General features: G+C 32.5%; 1 protein-coding gene and 1 pseudogene across 1 annotated transcript in view; one reads left to right on the forward strand and one right to left on the reverse strand.

Moving 5' to 3' along the window:
• Nucleotides 1-8,045: 8,045 nt before the first annotated feature.
• LOC127732363 (putative nuclease HARBI1) lies at nucleotides 8,046-11,867 on the reverse strand (annotated as a pseudogene).
• Nucleotides 11,868-20,529: 8,662 nt separating this feature from the next.
• Nucleotides 20,530-23,023, forward strand: part of LOC127732365 (uncharacterized) — a 30,733-nt gene continuing 28,239 nt past the window's right edge. Inside the window, exon 1 of the mRNA XM_052241397.1 lies at nucleotides 20,530-20,674. The gene's annotated coding sequence lies outside the window, so the exon portion shown is untranslated. The remainder of the gene's footprint in view (nucleotides 20,675-23,023) is intronic.

The following is a 23,023-nucleotide window of genomic DNA, read 5'->3' on the forward strand; positions in this document are numbered from 1 at the left end:
AAAGGGCCCAATAATGCTACCGTAAGTGCACTCTTTTTTCAAATATTTCCTCATATCATCTGGATGTCTTCTTGCTCCAGCATGATTTTTCTCTACAGACAAACCTGAACAAGAACCTTCGCAACTCAATGGGAACCCATATTCTAAAAAATTAACTACATCTGAATCATGATACATAGATAACATAGATCTAAAAAAAATTGATATTCAGTTTTGAGTATACAGGAATTTTACAACCAAATATATTTGGCATGCCTGAACTCTTAACCTGATTATGAAAATTGATATTTCAATCAACCAATCAGAGGAGATTAAAAAACGAACGATAAATTATGCATACAAACAGGTAACAAGTTATGTCGAAAGTATCCGAGATGGAATTAGGCATTTTTAATTAATTAAAAATTTACCAATTATGCCCCATTCCGTCATTGTTTTTTTACATTTTTTTGTTTTATAATCTCCTTATATCTCTGCGAAATATTACTCACATGATTGATTTACATCAGGGTAGTATTATGTATTTAACAAAACCCTTCCCTCGCATAAACCCCATAGTTCCAATGAAACTACACATTTCTTTTTCTGCACATCAAAGTATACAACGTGTTCTTTTTCCTTTTCAGGACCAATAAAATAAATGACAAAAACCTTCTTTGATAAACCTCGATTGTGTTTTTTATTGACCCTTTTTCATCTTAGAACAGGGACAGTCTATACGTTAGAAGTATGATGTAATTAATTCATTGATATCTATATTACAAAGAAAATCACTAAAAGAATCGGTTCACGAGAGTTCTAAATCACTTTACAATGATAAAAATTATAAAACTGTCAAAAGTGATGAATTAAATGTAACATATAATTCTGCAGCTGAGTTATTTCCCTTTTATTTTTCACTTTATTTTATCAATGATTTTTATAGTAAGATAGTATATAAATCCTTGAGGTTATCATGATCAGAAAGCAATACAATTTATAAATATTTTTTGTAAAAATGTTACATGAGAAACCAGCAGAGATATGTAATCCATTCTAATAAAATTGAGAATGGAAATTGGGAATGTGTCAAAGAGACAACAACCCGACCATAGATCAGACAACAGCCGGTGGCCACCAATGGGTCTTCAATGCAGCGAGAAACTCCCGCACCCGGAGGCGTCCTTCAGCTGGCCCCTAAACAAATATGTATACTAGTTCAGTGATAATGGTCGCCATACTAAACTCCAAATTATACACAAGAAACTAAAATTAAAAATGATACAAGACTAACAAAGGCCAGAGGCTCCTGACTTGGGACAGGCGCAAAAATGCGGCGGGGTTAAACATGTTTTTTAAACATTGAACTGCATAAACAAATTAAATGAGTGAAAATTAAAATACTGATATATATATATATATAATTTATTTGCAAATTAAACCCATATGAGGGTCTGGATAGGGTTTACAAAATAGAAAACAATGGACGAAAGGTGCAGAATATAGGGCACAAAAGTAAAGAACATGGAATAATGTGGTGCTAAAATATAAAGAATAGAGAATAATGGGCAAAAAGTATAAAGAATACAGAAAAATGACATAAAAATTAAGAATAAAGTTAACTTGCCGGAATATTCATCATGTTGAATGTGAGTAGTATTTTGAAGAAGAATACAGAAATAAAGAACCCCCATCCAGACCCTCACATATGGGTCAAGCCAAAAATAAGTTGATTTTTTAAGAGAAAACAATAAGTATTTTAATTAAGATCAAATGATTGACATATTTTCTATCTTTCAGTTGTATAACCAGATAATGAAGGCAATATGATATATGACCTTGCGATACCAGTACAAACCACCAACCTGACATCAGATTACACTGGCAATAATAAAGAAAAAGGAAGCATAACATGTGTATATATTTATTATAGCTATTTATAAATTGGAAATGTACCAAGTCAGGAAAATGGCCATTTTTATATTATAGTTCGTTTCTGTGTGTGTTACATTTTAATGTTGTGTTTCTGTTGTGTCGTAGTTCTCCTCTTATATTTGATGTGTTTCCCTCAGTTTTAGTTTGTAACCCCGATTTGTTTTTTTCTCAATCGATTTATGAATTTCGAACAGCGGTATACTACTGTTGCCTTTATTTTTCTATGCATGATAATATATGTTACAGGTTTTGCCTGTTTGTTTTTAATCGGATTCTTGAATTGGAGTAATGGTCGTTGAAAGATTGAAAACTGAAGGATCCAGTCGTTTTTTTTTTTGCAATAACCTTTGAACAATTTAATCAAAGATTTTTAAATGTTAATAGTTTGTTATTGATGACAAAATGGAAGTCTAGTTTGATTTTGATGATTTTCTTTTTCACAGTTTAGAAGTTATCCTTGAGACATTGAAAATAACATGACATTAATAAATGTTTATTGTCATTCTGACAGCTCTTCTTTTGTGTATATTTGGATCCAAATCCAACAATATGTGAGACAGTACCACCTTCAATCCATGACAGCCACTGTTTCCATAATGGTTACTTCATATAGAAGTAGTGATCACTCCACATTTCTGTCCTCTCAAGTTGCCGTAAACTGTCACCAGACATATATATGATATATGATACTAGACATACCTTTACAAAAGAAACCAGTAAACTCCCTTCTATTTCATTTAGGATATAAGACTAATACATGTATGGTACTTGACCAGGAAAAAGAGATGAAACTTGAGATAAAGAATTTTCTGGAACAGTATACATTTAATTCCAAGTCATCACCAAAATTTGGTGAAAACATACTCAGAGGTAATGAATATCAGGATTCCACAAAGGGCATTACAGAGGGATTAAGAGATGAACTAACCGACTCTATTAGTACTTTTAAGGAAATTAACCTGTCTGTTCCAGATAAATCATCAATGGTCCATGATACTATAGTTTTTATTCTAGAATATTTAAATTATACAGGAACATATATCATGAACTCTTGACCTCCAATAACTGCTGTTTTTGGGACAAACTACTAAAACTGCTTTAAAAAAAAAATTGTGTTTTACTTCAAAATGTAACGTTTTAGCTGATTTAAACATAAACACATTTTACTGCCCAGTTTACAGAAATTCATACATTTTGGTTTGTAGTCTACAATTACGGGGATGGGTGGTATACTGGATTAATCTTGTCTGACTCTCCCACATTTTTGTCAACGATTTTTCTGTTTTCATATTTGATACAGAGCTGAATAATGTTGAGGTTTACGATAAAATAACTTTTGGAGTTTTGTTCATCAAAATTATCATTTTGATCATTAATAATTTGCTTTTCCTAAACATTAGTGTGATTAAATATTTTTAGCGCAATATAAGGTGCCATGAGGTCGAGATTTATTTATTAAAAATAATTATTTCCGATGACTTGAATTTGTAAAATAATTTATTCATAATCAGTCTGAAATCCAGTTGAAATCATACAAAAATATGAGAGAAGGTAGGAAAGGTCAAATTAGTAAATTTGGAATTTTTAACATCTACTTCTAAGGCCTTTGAAAGTTAAAAGTGTTTGCACCAACCACCAATTATTTCATCTTAAACACATGTTTATATTTAATATAAAAGGTACTGATATTTGAAATAATTGGTACTGACTGAAGATAGTTGTTAACTTTTAAATTATAAACAAAATTCTTCAAAACAGCCGATAATGGTAGATACAAATACAAGTGGTTCAATTTTTGGCATAAGCATAACTTTCATTGAAAAAAAAATCCACAGAAAGATAAAATAGATTTCTCTTTTAAAAGCATCCATTTTCCTCACCTTTATTTTTCAAAATATCCAAAAATGAACAATACATGTTTAGATTCAGCATATCAAAGAACCCAAATTAAATTTTTGTTAAAATCAAATTAAGTTCAATTTTGGACACTTTGGACCTTAATGTGGACCATTTATAAAAGCGGGCCTAAAATCAAAAGTCTAAATACACTGTTAGATTCAGCATATCAAAGAACCCCAGGAGTTCAATGTTTGTTGAAATAAAACAAAGTTTAATTTTGGACTCTTTGGGCATCAATGTGGACCAATTTAATAATGAGGCCCACTATCAAAAAACTAAATACACGGCTCCATTCACCATATTAGAGAACCCAAAGAATTCCAGACTTTGAATTAAGCTCCATTGAAATTGGTAAAAAAATAAGCAATTTATACAAAGTATTAGAAAAGTATTGTTTTTGGCCCTTTATCAAAACATTAAGAACTATAACCTCCAAAATCAATCCCAAATTTCCTTTTGTGGTATGAAACCTTGTATGCTAGAGCTCCATTCATTTTTACTCAAGTTATTATCTGGAAATCAAATGTCTTCGGACGATAACGACGATGACAAGGACCATGATGCTGACAACACCATAACATTATAAGAAAGCAAAATTGTTGCGGTCATATAAAAAATCATTGAAATGCGCAAAGATCTTATCTAAAAAGAAGTCGGGTACACTTTTTTACGTTTGGGGTTGTATGAGTGGACTGTTTTGTCCTAAAAAATAAATGATACATCATCACACTTCAGATTCCGTTATTTTTATATATAAGGGCTAACTGTTGATAAAATAACATGAGAAAGTCACTGTAACAAAACATTAAATTTATGGATCAAGTGCCACACCTTTGAGCGATTACAATATCATATATGTTTTTGATTAACATGATTATAATCTTATCTATGCTACAACTGTTAAAATCTGTGTATTTTCAGCATAATTTTAAAAAAAACTCATTTTTTTTGGTGTGTGTTATATAAATAAAGGCAACAGTAGTATACTGCTATTCGAAACTCATAAATCGATACAGATAAAAACAAATCCGGGTTACAAACTAAAACTGAGGGAAACGCATCAACTATAAGAGGAGAACAACGACACAACAAAAACACAACATTAAAATGTAACACACACAGAAACGAACTATAATATAACAATGGCCATTTTCCTGACTTGGTACAGGACATTTTAAGAAAAAAATGGTGTGTTGAACCTGGTTTTGTGGCATGCCAAACCTCCCGCTTTTATGGCAACGTCAAACACAACACCAAAACGACAACATCACATGACAAGACCACAATACAAATAAATGGGAGAACATATAGGACAAAGAAACACACGAATAATAGCTAGCAGAAAGTACTAGGCTTAAAATTCAATACGCCAGACGTGCGTCTCGTCCACACAAGACTAACCAGTGACGCTCAGATAAAAAAGTTTGAAAGCCAAAACAAGTACAAAGCTGAAGAGCACCGAGGATCAAAACTTCCAAAATAGTTGCGCCTAACACGGCCAGGATTTTCTGCCGGGACAAGAACATCCTTATTATTTAGAATAAATATATAATTTTGCAAACAGTAAATATTATAAAATGACTATATAATAGATATACATGATAAAACCAAAGTGGGGACTAACTACAGAATAAAAACGGAAACATTACATAAAACAACTTAATCCAACATATAAAAATACACAGCCGAGTTAGCTAAAGCCTCAACGCACAAAGTGACGTCACATTTGAAATTCTAAAAAAAACACACAAAGTGACTTACATATGAATTTGTAAAAATATTTCCCAAAAATAAGATAGGATTAGGATTGATTCAAGAAAGATTTGTAATACTGCCATTACATTTATTAATAACAATGAAAATTACAATACTTATTAATATCAAATTGTGGTAGTAATCTATATATATCTAGGGCAATTGTTCTTTAACCTCTAAAAGTTTCTAGCCTGCCCTTTCAACGACATATTTAAATATAATTTTTCAAGTTTTTTATTGAATTAATTTACACTTTTTTTTTGATAATACAACTTTCATGCAAGGATCGTAATAGTGCCTTGTGAATTAATTCATCATTAAGAACTAAATTGCTAGAACGTCTCCTTTATAAGGGCTACCATTTAGACCAGGTAAAAACCAGGTAGGAATAATGGTGAGATAATTTTGATGAAGTAGGTTTCTGCCTGCAATAGTAACACTTGAATATGTTTCGTTACTTTCTTTTATACAGGTAAAATAAGTAATGGTATTGACCTCCACCAGATGCCAATTGCTATTTCTTAAAAAAAAGTACCACAGCTGACTTGCAGGTACCGACATGTAGTACACCGAAAACTCAACAAGGACAAAAGAGCATGAAGAGGAAACTTCCAGAGCGTAAAAGACCATCAAATAAACTGTTTAAAGCAAGAAACTGTCAAACTTAAACATGAGATTGAAAAGCTTATTGAAGAAAAAAGGTAGAGAGAGAGCTCATTCAAGAAGAAAAATAAAAGGTTTTGTTGGAGAAGGAACTTTTAAATTTGAAAATAAAGAAGATGAAAATTGAGATGAATTCTAATGAAAGTTAATAAAAAAAAATTGTAACATTATGTTTTTGTAATGGTTTGTTCGAACAGTATGGTTATATCACTAGTTCTATTCAACATATTGATTTAACTTGTGGATTTCAAATTCAATTAATTTTGGTGCTGATGTTCTTTATCATATAAATTCTACAATTCACGAAAGATATACTGTAAAAGAAGTTGTTTATTTATATGAAATACACAGAGATATTGACTTCTTGTATACAAGTAATTGATATTGTGATCGTCAATAATAAACTTATTTCAGTCCTACACATATCACGTTAAGTAAGCATTTGTGATATAGTCTCTCACAAAATGTATGTCATTTACATGGTCTAGCTCAACTGGAATGTTTTGATCTTGGCGCTGGTCATTTCCCATTGGTTCCCTTCTGTCAATAGCGATGTTGTGCAAGACAGCGCATGCCATAGTAATGTTAACCACTCTATCTGGACGTGTCCTTATTTTACAACCGTTTTTTCAACCATCCAAAGCATCTCTCAATTACAGCTCTTGTTTTTGTGTGGGAACAGTTGTATTTTATTTGTGGTCTAAGAAATTAAAAGAAAAAAACATTCATATAAATTTTGTTATATCAAGTTTACATGATATTGTCGTAAATAGGCTTTGCATCAACATTATTGTTAAAAACGTCCTAGTCATTATAAAGCTGGTTTTGTCATCTTATCAGATACTATACTATAAACAATAGGTCAACTATATTTGGTGTATGGAATGCTTGTAAGGTGTACATAGCTGTCTGACAGGGTTCATATGACCTCATTTTCATGGATCATTGATAATGCTAAGTTTTTGTGATACTTGTAGTTAAAACTTTGCATTATAGACTTTCAACCTAAATTCAATCATAAGTAAAGCAGGCAAGAAATTTTAGCGTGTGCACTCTTGTTTAAATGTTTAAGATCAGCTGCTTGAAAATGTATTAATAAAACAGTTACACAATATATTACGGATTACATATGTGTCGAGATTTGTGATTGGATAACAACACAGAGATGTCAGTATATATTCAGAAAACTGCCGGGGTATATACGACGTTTTTTCACTCCAAGTGGAACCTCAACAACGTCATCATAACGAACGTTATTATGTGACGTAGTCTTTAGCTATACAAACACTTAAAGAACTTCAGAGGCTCACAGAGGGAAAACAATGACGTGTATTCGTCAATAATACGTTTCTCATTTAAAATCACGCGATTTACAACTCGAATACTTAATTAATGTCTTAAAGTGTTATTACAAATCATTGCATGCACAATAGAATTATTTTCACAGCAAATCACAAAATCCTTCACGTATGCGGAATGTATATATACTGCATGGTGAATGTTTAACGAATATCTGGTACTGGAAAAAACATTAAGGCAGGGGTCATCCGTAATATATGTGTAATTCAGGTTTCAGACAGGGCATATAATGTGACATTCCCGGCTTAGGGTTTATATCCCCTTCGCCTTTAGCTCAGGGAATATAAACTCTAAGCCGGGAATGTCACATTATATACACTGTCTGAGACCTGAATAACATATAATATTGTTCTTTACAATTCTTAATATTGAATTCCAAACATCCCACAGCTTAAACGAATACTCAAATTATAAAAATTATTGAACAAAAAGGCTCGGTGTAATTTGAGTTTTACTTACTGTGTTATTGGATTTAAATATGGTGTAACAAGGTACATCTTACAGGCGTAACCCCTGTCTCCAAGTAAAACACCGTCCAAATTAAATCCCTTGTGAGAAGCCTCCAAGATGGTGCTCAGGTTTGAAGTTCTAAAAATAAAGCTGTCGTGACAGGAACCTGGCCAGCTATTAACAATGTTAATAAATCTACATGAAATAGGAAAAGGTATTAAATTGAACGCACTGAAAAGGGTAGTAATCCTCTTAAAAAAGCAGAATGAAAAACATTGAATAGGCCATTTGGTTACTTTGTGGAATCGGATTTGACAGTGATTGGACCAAATTATTTAAAATAATCATACACATTTCATTGTTTGAAACGAAAAACTGCTATAAAAAAGTGGAAGGATATTGGTGCTTTTACGGTTCTATACTGACATTCCCCTAACTGGACACCTATGTTCCTAGTTTGAGATTCCACTGCCGTTTAAAGTTTTTTATGCCCGTCCTACAGCTACAGATTTTATATTTTGTAGGATGTCAATACACATAATGGAGATGTGCATGTTCACAGGATTACTGTTTTACATTTGTCATTTCGGGGCCTTTAATAGCTGACTATGCGGTATGGGCTTTGCTCATTGTTGAAGGCCGTACGGTGACCTATAGTTGTTAATTTCTGTGTCATTTGGTCTCTTGTGAAGAGTTGTCTCATTGGCAATCATACCACATCTTCTTTTTTATATGGTTTGTACGGCTATCTCCGTGTACAGTTTAAGGGCTAGAGCTTTAATATTTTGCATAATATTTATACACATAGCGAAGGCGTGCATGGCCACAGGATTCCAATTTGGAAATGTCATAAAATGTTTGATAATGACAGGCATTTTTATGCCCATGCGATGAAAAGTCAAACAGGGGGAGGGGGAGGTAATTAAAATAAAAATTTAGTTCTTAAGTTAAAAGGGACAAAATCTTTATGTCCTAAATTATAAAATAAAGCAACTATTGCGGGGGCATCAAATATTTAAAGAAGTACTACTGCATTGGCTGTTGGCTAAATCTAATGTTTGATGACCTACATTCATGCATGCAGCAGGGCAACAGAGGGCATGTTCTTTGATAGTTTTTAATTTCTTTTAATACTGACTATTTGGTCTATAACAGTTAAAAAATATTATAGAAAAATGAAAAGGACGACAGAGGATTGTACCATGTTTTGCTTTACCCGCAGAATATTGCTTACAATGACTTTAATTTTTCACAAGCGTAAAAGCCATATACTTCGCGGCACTTTATGGTACATGTTTCTACTGTAGAGAGTGTTTTGGAAATATCATAGAATGTTTGATAATGACACGCATTGTTATGCCCCTGCGATGAAAAGTCAAAAGGTTGGGGTGGAAGTGTGTGTGTGTGTGTGTGTGTGTGTGTGTGTGTGTGTGTGTGTGGGGGGGGGGTAATGAAAATTAAAACAAAATGCGCCTCGTACTGATCTTTTTTAGTTAAGCCAATTGCAACTGCGTTTTACAGTCTCTTATGTTGTGCTGTTACACCACTGTCCCAGGTAAGGGAGGGTTGAGCAGTCACAAAACCCCGCCACATTCTATATGTGCCTGTTCCAAGTCAGGAACATGTAGTTCAGTGGTTGTCGTTGCTTCATGTCTGCTTCATGTCTGTCATATTTGTTTTTTTTGTAAATTGTTGTTATAAATTAGGCCATTAGTTTTCAAGTTTGAATTGATTTACATTTTTCATGTAGGGTACTTTTATAGCCAACTATACGATACGGATTTTTTTTCTTATCGTTGAAGTCCTTATGATTACCTATATTTGCTTGCATCCACTTCATTTTAATCTCATGTGGATATTAGTCGCATTGGCATTCATACCACATCTCCTTATTTTTATATTATATACCCGACTTTTAAACTCGTGTCGTCCTTAACATTCATGACATATTTGCCGCTGAACGCTTAAAAATAACAACAACCAATCAATTTAAATTCGTGTATAATAAGGTGACAACCATTTGATATTTCTTTTTTTATGGGGGTACAGGAGGATTTAAGATATGAATATGCTGGCCAGGTAAGAACTCAAAAAAGCATGCATAGTGATAGATTAAAATGAATAATAAATCCGAAAAAAAATCATCCTGTCCCTTAAATTCCCCCTCCCCAGAAAATCACATGGTCGTCCCCAGGCCGTTATTGTCAGTTTGAATATCAGATGGAAAATGTGAAAAATAGACAAGAAATTCGTGATAACATTTTATAGAACTAAGCAGACGTTTTAACTTGTGTCTTGGAAATATAACAGTATTGCAAGCAAATATTTATCTTAGTCCAGTTTATCATCCCTACAGGGATGTCATACAATGGCTGCCATACCATAAAATTTTTATCTTACATTCTATATATACATATATTATATCTGCATTCATAAAATTTATTAATATCATTTAGACTAAACAACGCCATGTTGTTATTTTCCTTAGCCGTCTAACTTACCTTTTTTAAAAGGAAGAGGTAGAAAAGAGACGAAAGATCCAAATGCAAAAAAAAAAAAACAGAAACTAACCTCTTCTGGCTCACAACTGGAGAACAATAATACAGGACCCTGATCATGCTGATGTCGGTTAGAAAGTATTTTTTTCAATTAAAATATTATATTACGAGAAATATACACTTGCTCCTTTCTATTCAACTAAAAGTAAATTAAAGCAATAACTTTGAAAATAGTGTCAGTACATTTGTTTTGATTGGAGAAATATTCATTTGCAATATATTACTTCGAGCTGATATGACCACTGCTATAACATAGAAAAGGGGTGGGGGAGGAGGGGGCTTGTTAAATCAACGGGGAATGATTGAAAATAACAAAAATAAATGTGTCACACATCTACGATAGAAGTAAAGTAGATGTAAATTTAAAGTCACCTATTAAAAGGAAATTTAAAACTTTATGCAAATAAAAATTATTAAGCATTTGAAAATTATTGTTACAGTTACATTCCTTGTTTCCAAACAACATACTGAATTGAAAAAAAAGTTTTATAAGCATCAACAAAATCACATAATGGAAAAGTAAAATGTCATGGTTTTCAATTTTGAAAAAATAACCTAGAATTATTTAAACAAGAACAAAGCATGTACTGAGTGCAGGGTTGATATATTTATTTTATACTTTAAAGGAAAACGCGAACCTGATAGAAGGCATAGCATCGTGTATTTACATTAAAGCCATGGGTTCATATAAAATAATCAGAGTGAGAAAAGTTGGAATGAAAGTGTGAATGATCGTGTTAAATTTTGTAATGCACGAAAGGACCATGTGATTAGGAAAATAAAGAATTTGAATTGGAATTTTTACATAATGATTTATACTATATATATATGTATATATATATATATGCTCAGAAACGGGCCCTTTATTTTCTTAATCAGATTTAATAAAGTATTGGTATACAGCTCTACCATTTGTACCTATAGAATAAATGCGTGCATAAGTAACTGATCATACTTTAAATAATTACCTCTATGGTCACAAACACGTACCTTGCATATTGATGGAATGAAAGCCTTTCCGTTTTACATATGCATACTCATTCCCTCCGGATAGGGACAGAAGTCTAACATGAGTGCAATCTATGGCACCAATAACACCTGGAAATTGTGCAGTTTGATAAAATCCTTTTTTGATTCATATTTTCCAGCGGGTAACGTTGGCCACTTAATGAATTGATTTGAAACTCCACATAATGGACTTGAATCATCTCTCACTGCTCTCGATACACTGGATATGTAATATTCTATCGCATCTCCTATCACTTTCATGTGACTGCCTGTGGCAAAGTATCTCAATGCCAACAGAATCTGGGTTTCAGAAGGAATTGCATACGATCTTAGAGTAGGTCTACATAAGGCTGGCTCTAGCAGATTTGTAATATAGGTCACATTTTCTTTAGAAAACCTGAACCGATCTCTGAATTCTTTATCATCATAATATAACTCTAGATGCCTATAAACTCATTCTTTTTCATGCCGTCTGCCAACATCGTATATCAACCTTGCGACCATATTTGACTAATGGATAATATTTTATCCGGTAGATTTAGGTTGGATAAATTTAGCCTGCGGATAAGCACTTTGATCCGCTGGTTAAGTTTTGAGCAATTGGAAATAACCGATGATAATTTTTAACCACAGGTTAAGCTATTTTACCACTGGTTAAAATTAACCAACGATTTGAGCAACCCAGTCCTGGTTCCCGGAACTTCGGATGTACCAAACAGGTACTTCAGATCTGACAAACAGGCAAAATGTACCCTCCTTTTAAAATTCCATGCAATTTTTTTATTATTCAAAATTATAAGTAAAAAAATGTTTCACAATAATCACCACTCATTCAGCTTTCATTTGATACCAAAAATAACAAAATATTTTACATAGTTTGAAAGTAACACCCATGCGTAGGAACTTTTTTTTGTGTTAAATATGTACTACTTTCTGGTACGTGCTTTCTGTCCGGGCCCGAATTAGTGGTGTTACACCAAAAACATCAATACACAGTCACGATGGTTCAGAACAGGAACATAAATATCAATACAGTCACGTTAGATCAGTACAGGGACATAACCATAATTACCCAGTCACGATGACTCAGTACATGGACATAAACATCATAGCACAGTCACGATGAGTCAAAACAGGGACCGAAACATCATTACATAATCACGCTGGGTCAGTACAGGGACATAATCATAATTACACAGTCACGATGACTCAGTACAGGGACCCAAACATCATAGCACAGTCACGATGAGTCAGAACAGGGACCTCAACACCAATTCAGTCACGCTGGGTTTGTACAGGGACATAACCATATTCAGTCACGATGAGTCAGTATAGGGACCTACACATCATTACACAGTCACTATGGATTAGAACAGGGACACAGTCACGATGATTCAGTACAGGGACCTAAACATTATAACACAGTCACGATGAATCAGAACAGGGACCTAAAAATCAATACACTGTCGCGATGACTCAGAACATGGATTTAAACATCAATACAGTCACGCTGGGTCAGTACAGGGACATTACCATATATATACACAGTCACGATGAGTCAGTTCAGGAACCTAAACATTGTTACATAGTCACGGTGGGTCAGAACATGGACCTTAACATCAATACACAGTCACGATGAATCAGTACAGGGACCTTAACATCAGTATACAGTCACGATGGGTCAGTAAAGGGACCTTAACATTAATACACAGTCACGATGGGTCAGTGCATGGACCTAAACATCAATACACAGTCACGATGGGTAAGTACAGGGACCTAAACACAAATGCACAGTCACTACTTCTGGCCATATTATTGTGATACAAAGACAAAACGAAAAAAAATCTTAAAAAAATACGTAGGTTTGCCTTTTTGCATCTTATTTATCTAAGCGAAATATAAATCTTCTGTCGACATTTTTTTGCTCTTTATAATGACACAGACGAACAACTTCAAACTAGGATCAATAGCATGCCAAATGTGACGATACCAATTTCAAACATCAAAATCTCAGTAGTTATTACTCTACTGATGTGTTAAATTATCATGATTAATATACGCAAGAACACATTATACTGAATAGATTAATTGTAAATTTTAAATCATTTAAAAAATAAAACTTATTATCCACGATATTAAGCTATGTGGAAGATGAATAGAGGGGTTCACAAAATGTAATACCTTTTAAAAAGTAAAATCACAAAAATACTGAACTCCGAGGAAAATTCAAAAAGGAAAATCCCTAATCAAATGGCAAAATAAAAAGCTCATACACATCAAACGAATGGATAACAACTGTCATATTCCTGACTTGACACAGGCATTTTCTTAAGTAGAAAATGGTGGATTAAACCTGGTTTTATAGCTAGCTAAACCTCTCACTTGTATGACAGTCGCATCAAATTCCATTATATTGTCAACGATGCGTGAACAAAACAAACAGACACAATAGATAAAAATGTCAAAATAGGGGTACAGCAGTCAACATTGTGTTATCATCTTAATCACTATAAAAACAAACAAATGTAACGAAGAAGCACAAAAAGGCATACATCAAATTTAACATCCTCATTTTGCTTTTTTATTATACGATTTTATTTATTTATGTAAAATCCACCCATAAAGGATGGAAGGTTTTAAGTACTGGCGTAAAATCGCACGTGTGAAATTCGCACAGGAAGACATAAAATAATTTTGTCGTTCAAAGTATGACGGGATACATAAGTACAGAGTCACGTAAAATGGATATCACAAAAAACAGACTTAACAGTAAAAGTAATATTAATACAGACAAACAAAAGAATACTATAACACGTTATTAAGATGATAAGCCACGTCAGTACGCAGAATCTATACTTCAAGACCATCGTGTATTATTTGTTAAGTTGATACTGAATATTTATCAACAAGGTCTTGGTACCTTCCAATGAACTTTGTTTAGAAAAAGGACGAGACGTTCTTTGACCTACCCCTGGTTCATCAACTTTCTGCTCAGACACTGGTGACTTTTTACAAAGTCTGAGTAGGAGCTGCAAATTCTTGATTACCGAATAAGTTGGGAGATGTATTTCCCATATGCAGATGGGTGGTATATTGCTACTAAGGTGGGGGAAATTGATAATTTCAAAATTAAAATCGTCTCGTTTGTCATAGATTCTGGTACTGAGATGACTGTGTATGTCAAATTCGAGATATAAGTCTAAAAATGAGGCGGAGGAAGCCGTGTCTGTTGTTTCTTTAATTTCTAGTTTTGGTGGACATATTAATTGAACCCAATCAGAAAAGTTCGGATTGTTAATGGAAAGAACATCATCAATACATCTGTAAATGAAATTAAATAACCCGGCTACTTTGATCTTCTTGTTTTTGTGTCTGAAGGAACTCCGATTCATATGAAAATAAGAAGAGGTCGGGAAGAAGAGGCGCACAGTTCGTTCCCATAGGAATGCCGACAATTTGTTGAAAAAGTGTACCTCCAAATTCAACAAATATGTTGTCAATAAGAAACTCCAGCATAATGATAAATGTATGACTCATCGTTTATTCATTCAAATCTATAAGATATAATACTGACGTTCAAAAACATATCGTTATTGACTACTCACATGTCCTTTTCTACTTCGTTTTTTAACTTGTCCTTGGCCCTTGGGAATTGAACAAATCTATGTCACAATGGTAACTTCAGGTAATATTATATATTGTTTTTGGTAAAGACTCGAAATTAACAAAACATTTCAAGATGGACAATTATAATTGTAACATGGTTAGTTTATGCCAACAAGAACATGTCTACTGCCACCGTACATATTTCATGATAATACCAATAGCAACAATAAATAGGCTTAATATTGAGGCAGGTTATAGGTAAAAAGATTCAATTAACAAAGAACATTTGATAAAAAAAAAGACTGGGGTTTCAATGGCAATTGGTTTTTTTCAAACACTTATCCTAATTTTGTTCTACACATTGACTTATTTTCATTTTGCATGTTAATTGTTGTAACCAAATAATTATTATGCTAAACATTTACATGTTATGCGGGTTATCTGTTGCGTACTATTTTATTTTGATAAGCCTGTAAAGGTTAAATTATTTTGATATACATTTTATCGATTGTCTTAGGGAGAGGAATGTGGAAGTGTATAGGTATTAGTTCCCCTTTTAACTCCAAATTTCATATTGGTTGATAAATATGTCATTTAATGTTTAATCGTTATAATTGGGTTAAATTGAATGGTATTTATAATTTGATTATAAAGACATTTATTAATTTTCAGAAATAATTTTTTCTTATTTTTAAAAGTGTAAAGAAGTTGATGACTAACAGTTAGAAACTTTGATATTTATATAAATATTATTCAACTAACCTTGTCAAATTTCTTGAGGAAGGCCGAGTTTTTCAACATGAAGGTTAGTGTATCTGCCACATACCTATAATACCATGTACTGCTCAATTGCGATTACACTGGATTTTGATATTATGAAAATTGTATTTAAGAATTAAATTATATATTTGTATATACTGTTTTTGTTTCATTGACTTTAGATTATTTAAGCGTTATTACATTTGGCATTCATTTTCAATCAGTCAATACGCTAGTATTAGCTGTGATCCGCATCTCCGAATCCCCAACAGAATTGTTCCTGCTACAAATGTATGGTTTTTAAAAAAAATACATGTTGAAAAAAACATGTCTGTGATTGATGTAAGTTTAATTGATGATTGATATTTGCTTAACGTCCAGTCGCAAATATTGCATGCATGTTCGGGACGACAAAAGAAATAGCGATAATAGCGGGGCAAGAAGCAGACTCTCGGTTACCGATTAATTAAGAAGAATATTTTTTATAAAAAAATGAAAAACTCTCAAAAGCAATCATAGCAATTTCCCACACTTGTGGGCTTGGTTAGTACCCTACTTTATTATTGATAATTTAACTATTTTATAGATATAAAAAGTAAAATAACAAAAATACCCAACTCCAAGGAAAATTCAAAACGGAAAGTCCTTCATCAAATGGCAAAATATAACATCTCCTTAAACATGTTAAAGGCATGGGAAGCAAATGGCATATATTTTACTTTTTTTAATGGGCACTAAGTTAAAATCAAATCCGATGACCCCCTTGTTGATTGTTTTGGATGATATAATTGTAGACTGGTTGCTAATTGCATTTTTATCAAAAGCCAATTATTTAAAAGCCAAATTATATGTATCGTAATATAAAATAAAATGGCTTTAGAGTTATTGTTCGCTACTATGATTTTGATATGTAATTTTTTAAGCGAAGGGCAAATATTTGAATTTGATTTATTGCTGGCCTGATTCAAAGTTTTCAGTTACCTATTGTCAAAACTCGTCGTCTTTTGTTAACTTCAAAGGGGCCAAAATGCGAGACTTATCGTACACTTTCCGTCAGTGGCGTCGTCAATTTAGTATTAGTGTGGTTAGACCAGTCGATATGAACCGCTAGAGATAGATCTATGATATTCGGTATGCAGTTGTATCATAATCGGCACAACTTATTGCCATGGAGTTTTATTTAGCCCTTTCTTTTAGTCGTGGTTTACATATTTTGAAACTTTTCAGAAGTTTACATGTAATAGTTTGTGATTAGGTCTATTTTTTGGGAACCACTTGTGGTTTGTAAATGGAATTCTGTATACAGTTGTATTAGCATTTGCTCATCGCATTTTCATGGATATTATTTAGCCCCCAATTGTCATGGCATATTGACTTTGAAACGTGTCCTTAGTTGACATGTCAAATGTGAAATTTGTGATTAGATTAGATTAAGATAAACACTGATATATATGAAGTCAATATTATGCAGTTGTTTGAACATTTGCAAGATTATTTTCATTGAGATTATATTGCCCCATACCTATCAATATTGTATTGATTGACTTTAAAACCTTTGCATGTTTTACAAGTAATTAAAGGGAACTACTTCTGATAAGGCAATGGTCTTTGGTACATGTATTCTGTTTTACAAGCATTGACATTTACCATTTCCATGGAGGTTATTTGGCCCTGAACCTTCCGTCATGGACATTATCTTTTTAGCTTACCTGGCCCAAAGGGCCAAGTGAGTTTTTCTCATCACTTTGCGTCCGTCGTCGATCGTTAACTTTTACAAAAATCTTCTCTGAAACTACAGGACCAAATTTAACCAAACTTAGACACAATAATCATTTGGGCATCTTGTTTAAAAGATATGTCTGATGACCCCGCTTGCCAACCAAGATGGCCGACATGGCTAAAATAGAACATAGGAGTAAAATGCAAGTTTTGTCTATTATTTTGAAAACCGTTATAAAAAGGGGAAATCTGACCTGAACAAAAATATTCAGAATGTTGAGCTCTACTAATTGTTCAATGACGTCAAAACTTTCAGGCGACATCTTATAGGAGTTATTGCCGTTACAGGCAAATTGTTTCATTTTTTTCATTTTTGCATTTTATCTTGCAAACTATAATAGATGGAGATAAACTTTAAGTTCAAAGATGATCAGCAAGACAAGATCTACGAATAAGAATGCATAGTCGAAATCGTCAGACGACTCCTTATTAGAGTAATTGCCCTTTTATGACAATTTTTGCCAATATTTTGCGTTTTTACCTTATATCTTAAAAATTAAAATAGATAGATAGAAACTTGAATAATCAAAAATTATCATCATGGCTAAATCAACATTTCAGGCAATATAAAGTAAGTTTCCGTCGACATCTTATAGTAGGAGTTATTGCCCTTTATTGACGATTTTTACCTTTTATTTTTTGCGTCTATGATAAAAATTGTAATAGATAAATAGAAATTTTAATAAAAAATATGATCAGTAAGGCAAGATCCACAAACAAGTCACATTTTGCTTATAAAGTTAGTAGACTGTCACTCTTCATAGGAGTGATTGTCCTTTAATGAGGATTTTTTACCCAACATAATAAAATAAAGAAGATAGAGAAAAACTAAACAGTAAAAATGGTCAGCAATTTAAGATCAACAACAAAAATTTGTTTTCCTGAATTATATTCTTGTCTACAATGTCGGAGAGAGTCCACTGTTGATTATGCACAAGGACCTAGATGAGCGACACAGGCTCTTTAGAGCCTCTAGATTTTTTTTTTCGTTTTTTTTGCAAATATTTTCCATTTATTATCAACATTTGCATTTTACTATCAAAATTACAAAAAGCGAGACATCTCTCTTTGTAGAAAGTATATTTGTGTATATCATCAAATACAATGCCCTAATTATTCTTTAAACACATTAAAATAAAAACAGTTAAATATAGAATAAAATAGGGCGATAAGCAACCAACAATCAATCAATCACTCTCCAAAAGTAAATACTAAATGGACCATTGAAGCTAAATATAAAGAATTGGCCATGATCGCAAAAACTGTATTCCACTTTCATTGATCAGTGTTTAAATATGATTATTCCGTAACTATCGTTATTTGCAAAGAAGTTATGTCCTTGGATTTATCATATACAACACGTGCTATAACTTATCATTGATGATTCTTAAAATCGGAAAACTATAACCTTTTAAATATTTAAAGAGCACCTTGGTATACAGGTGACAGAAGTTTACCTATGTTTAAAAATTAGTTAACCGATTTTAAAAGTCAAGGTAACGCAAAATAGTCCTGAAGGAACCTCATGACCTCATGACCTTATGTCGGTCTTTACCGAAATATAATTGATGTAATTTTTCTAATTAACACCACATTGACCTCCTGGTTAGAACCTCTAAGGGTGACTGGGGAATAGAAATATGGTCAACATTGGTCTTCATCATGCCGGCAGTCAAACCCTCGCCAAAGTGAGGCGTCCGTTTGGCTGTGCGGGAGGTACAAATATGCAGCCCCGTCCGGTCAAAATTGGGACGTAAAATCCGATACCTCGTTTAATATTTCATAACAATAGATCGTTGCCCATGTATATATTTTCAATTAATGGAGGCGACCTCTTCCTGGCTAATTAGCTTTCTCTCGAAATATTCTGGCGTAAAGTTTTCAGAAATATTTTTCGGTCATAATAGGGACGTTAAATCCGATGTCTTGTGTAGAGAAAGTGCCATGCTCTGTATACGTTGAGAACCCTTGGTATTAATCCTAGATAGGTCATATGTGGGCTGTTAGAAGGCAAAATATATGTCCCTATCCAATATAGCCTCTTTTTCCAGTGGCAGTCTAAGTTTCCCCGACCTTCATCCCGGACGGCCTCATTACAGAACCTACATATTGTATTTATTGCTAATTTGTTCTCGTCCTGAACATGCATGAAATATTTGCCGCTGGACTTTAACCAACCAACAATCAATCAATCAATCCTGGTTAAGTACATGATTACTTGTATATAGCTAACTTATTTAGAGACATACTGTGTAAATATTTAGTCTGGTCGATTTAACGTTCTTGTTACTTTATAAGCGTATTAGCATTAATTCTAGGGCACATAAGTGATTTTGTTTTGGGTTTTTAAAAACTGATCGACGTTTTGAATTTTATACTTTTTTACTGACAATATATAAGTATATAGTAATTCCACCTTTTCAAACAATATAACTCGTTGACTATTCACTTTTTTTAATTCTGTTTAATCCTATTCTATATGTTAAACATTACCGTACTCAGATGCAGCTAGCATTTGACAGCTGTCTCCCGTAGTTTGATGAACTTTTAACCTTCACCACCGATCTTTTTTTAAACGATTAATTTGAAGTCAAATCAAAATAAACATCTTCTTTTCTTTCTATTCTATTTAAACGTTACAAAATTGGTTTTAACTACGTGTGTATTTCTATTCTATCGACTTCCAATATAATGGGGTATAGAATTCATTTTAAACATATAATTGTAGTGTTTTTAAGTCCTAAAATTTACGTCTAATTGTACACAATAATATGGAATTTAAATTATATTTATTTACTTGACTATATTTTCGTTGAATAACTGTTAGGATACGATTTGTTTGGGTTTTTTTTATTGACATTATGCATGTTACTTTTCGTTATATTATTTATGGAATACATTATATTATCCAAATCAAAGTATTAGTAAGTATAGTTATGCAATACTGAAGGACTTGTTGGCATACGAGTCATTTTTGTAGGAAAATGCAAACTTTTTTCTAGATGATCAAATATTGCTTAGTGGAAAAGGAATAACAGATTGAAACTGACACACGTCGTAAAGATTTGTATGTATTCATAACATTCATTATATGAATATTAGTTTACTAATTCTTTTTTTTTTGTATTCGGTATTTTGAGATAAAAAAAGTCAGAAAAAAATTCATCATGATAACCTATGAGTGTATTGTGTTAGGTACGACTTATATTACTTTTCACAAATATAACTCTTCATCGTAAATTTACCTTATTTTGAACAGTGCTTTCCCTTTCTATCTGCCGATATAAAAAAGTGACGCTCGAATGAAATAAATAACGAAGTAGGAATGGAAGACTATTGAGGACCCTAAATTCCGAACAGTTTTTGTCAAATAAAGCTAATGTAGTATGACCTGAATTAAATCGGGTTTGTTATAACTATAACGTTAACGAGAAAAGGAGACAAATGATAGTTTTTAAATTTTAATTGATACTATTAAAATGAAACGATTAAAATGACCGCTTTTTGTTAGTTTAGCACAAACGGGAAATAGCATATATGTGTCTTTTGTTTTACTCATCGTGGTTGATGCATGCTTGACAGGAGACGCCTATGCTCCTTCATTTATTTTTTTCATGAGATTCACTCAGTTTTTGTTTTTGTTTTTTTTTTGGTTTTTTTTTTTGTTACCTTGCTTTGTATTTACTATATCGATTTATGAGATTGACGTATTGACTGTCATGCAAGTGAGAGGTTAAGCTAGCTATAAAACCAGGTTTAATCCACCATTTTCTATTAGGGAAATGCCTGTACCAAGACAGGAATATGACAGTTGTTTTCCATTCTTTTGAGCTTTTGATTTTGCCAATTGATAAAAGACTTTCCATTTTGGATTCGGTAATTTTGCTATTTTACTGTTTTTTGTAAACTTCTGTAGTCTTAATTGTATTCGAATATTTCTTTCCTGTTCGGTCGACTGGAGCATAGAAATATGGTCATCCATTGATGTTCTTCGGTTATTGCAGAAAAAAGGTAACCGTCGCTGCACGTTATTGCATTAATTGTTAATTTTTTTTCTCTTCATGAACATGCACGACATTGGCCACTGAACGTATGAAAATTAAGAACCATTGGGCGTTAAACAACCAACAATCAAACAATCATTTAATATGTCTACTTTAATCAGTCAGTCATGCGAAACATGTAGGTATATCTGACCCAACTATCCGTTGCAACTCTCTGATACGCCTACATTAATCCAACAACATTGAAGTAGTATTCTCGCTCAAATGACATTAACAAAAAACGTTACCTGCATGTGGCGTACTGACCAATGGGCGAGGTGATATTTATCAAATCCATATTTGTATTGACGAATACATCTTAGACAGTTTAAGTGCTAGATTTTATTATGAAATGCTTAAAATATAGCATTCAAAAGAACCACATTTGCCGCTTATTTTTCGTTTAATAATCAAAAACAATTTCATATTTTTCAAATGAATATTGAAAACTAGTACTTTAATTATTAAATAACTACCACTTACATTCAAATAGTACGGAACATGTTTAGTTAAAACACAATTTAAAACATATAGAATTAGTTTTGATGATATTTCAGGATATTACTATTTTGTGTGGATCTTAATGAACTCAATTTAATGAATAGTGGTGCATCCCTGCATTTATCTTGTGTTTTCTTTTATACATAATATACCTTACATATCAGTGCAGGTAATTTCCGAATCATGTTAAAGGAAAGGTTAAATGTTAGTATAACACATTTGTGTCTTTAAAATCATGGTCAATGAAATAATTACACTTCAATGAAAAATTTAAAGGTATTTTAAGTTTAATATATAGGTCTCATCAATAAACAAGTCTTTATACAAGATTAAATAAATAATCTAAAAAAGTTTTGAATGCATTTAAAGAGACTAAGGATCAACACAAAATGACAAAAGCCGTGACAAGGACAAGTTTAGTGTTTGTTAGTAAACACGCCCACCTATTTCCATCAGCGGAGTAACACAATTATAAAATAAATCAGAGGAATTATTGTAGGTCAGATAAAAAATATCTATTCAAAACCGGAATGAAAAAAGCGGTTAAAGGGAAATTATATATAATACAGAACCAAAGTATGCCCGAGTGTACCATGGTTACATGAAAGCAAAGTGATATTAATTTACCTACATTTAAAACGAATTATCGTATTGTAATTTGTTGTAATAACGTCTTAATTGAAACTGAAATGCGCAATCTCATAGACTCGAAAATGAATTTGTATTAGA

Source organism: Mytilus californianus, unplaced genomic scaffold (genome assembly GCF_021869535.1).
Source record: "Mytilus californianus isolate M0D057914Y unplaced genomic scaffold, xbMytCali1.0.p SCAF_24, whole genome shotgun sequence".
Lineage (NCBI taxonomy): Eukaryota > Metazoa > Mollusca > Bivalvia > Mytilida > Mytilidae > Mytilus > Mytilus californianus.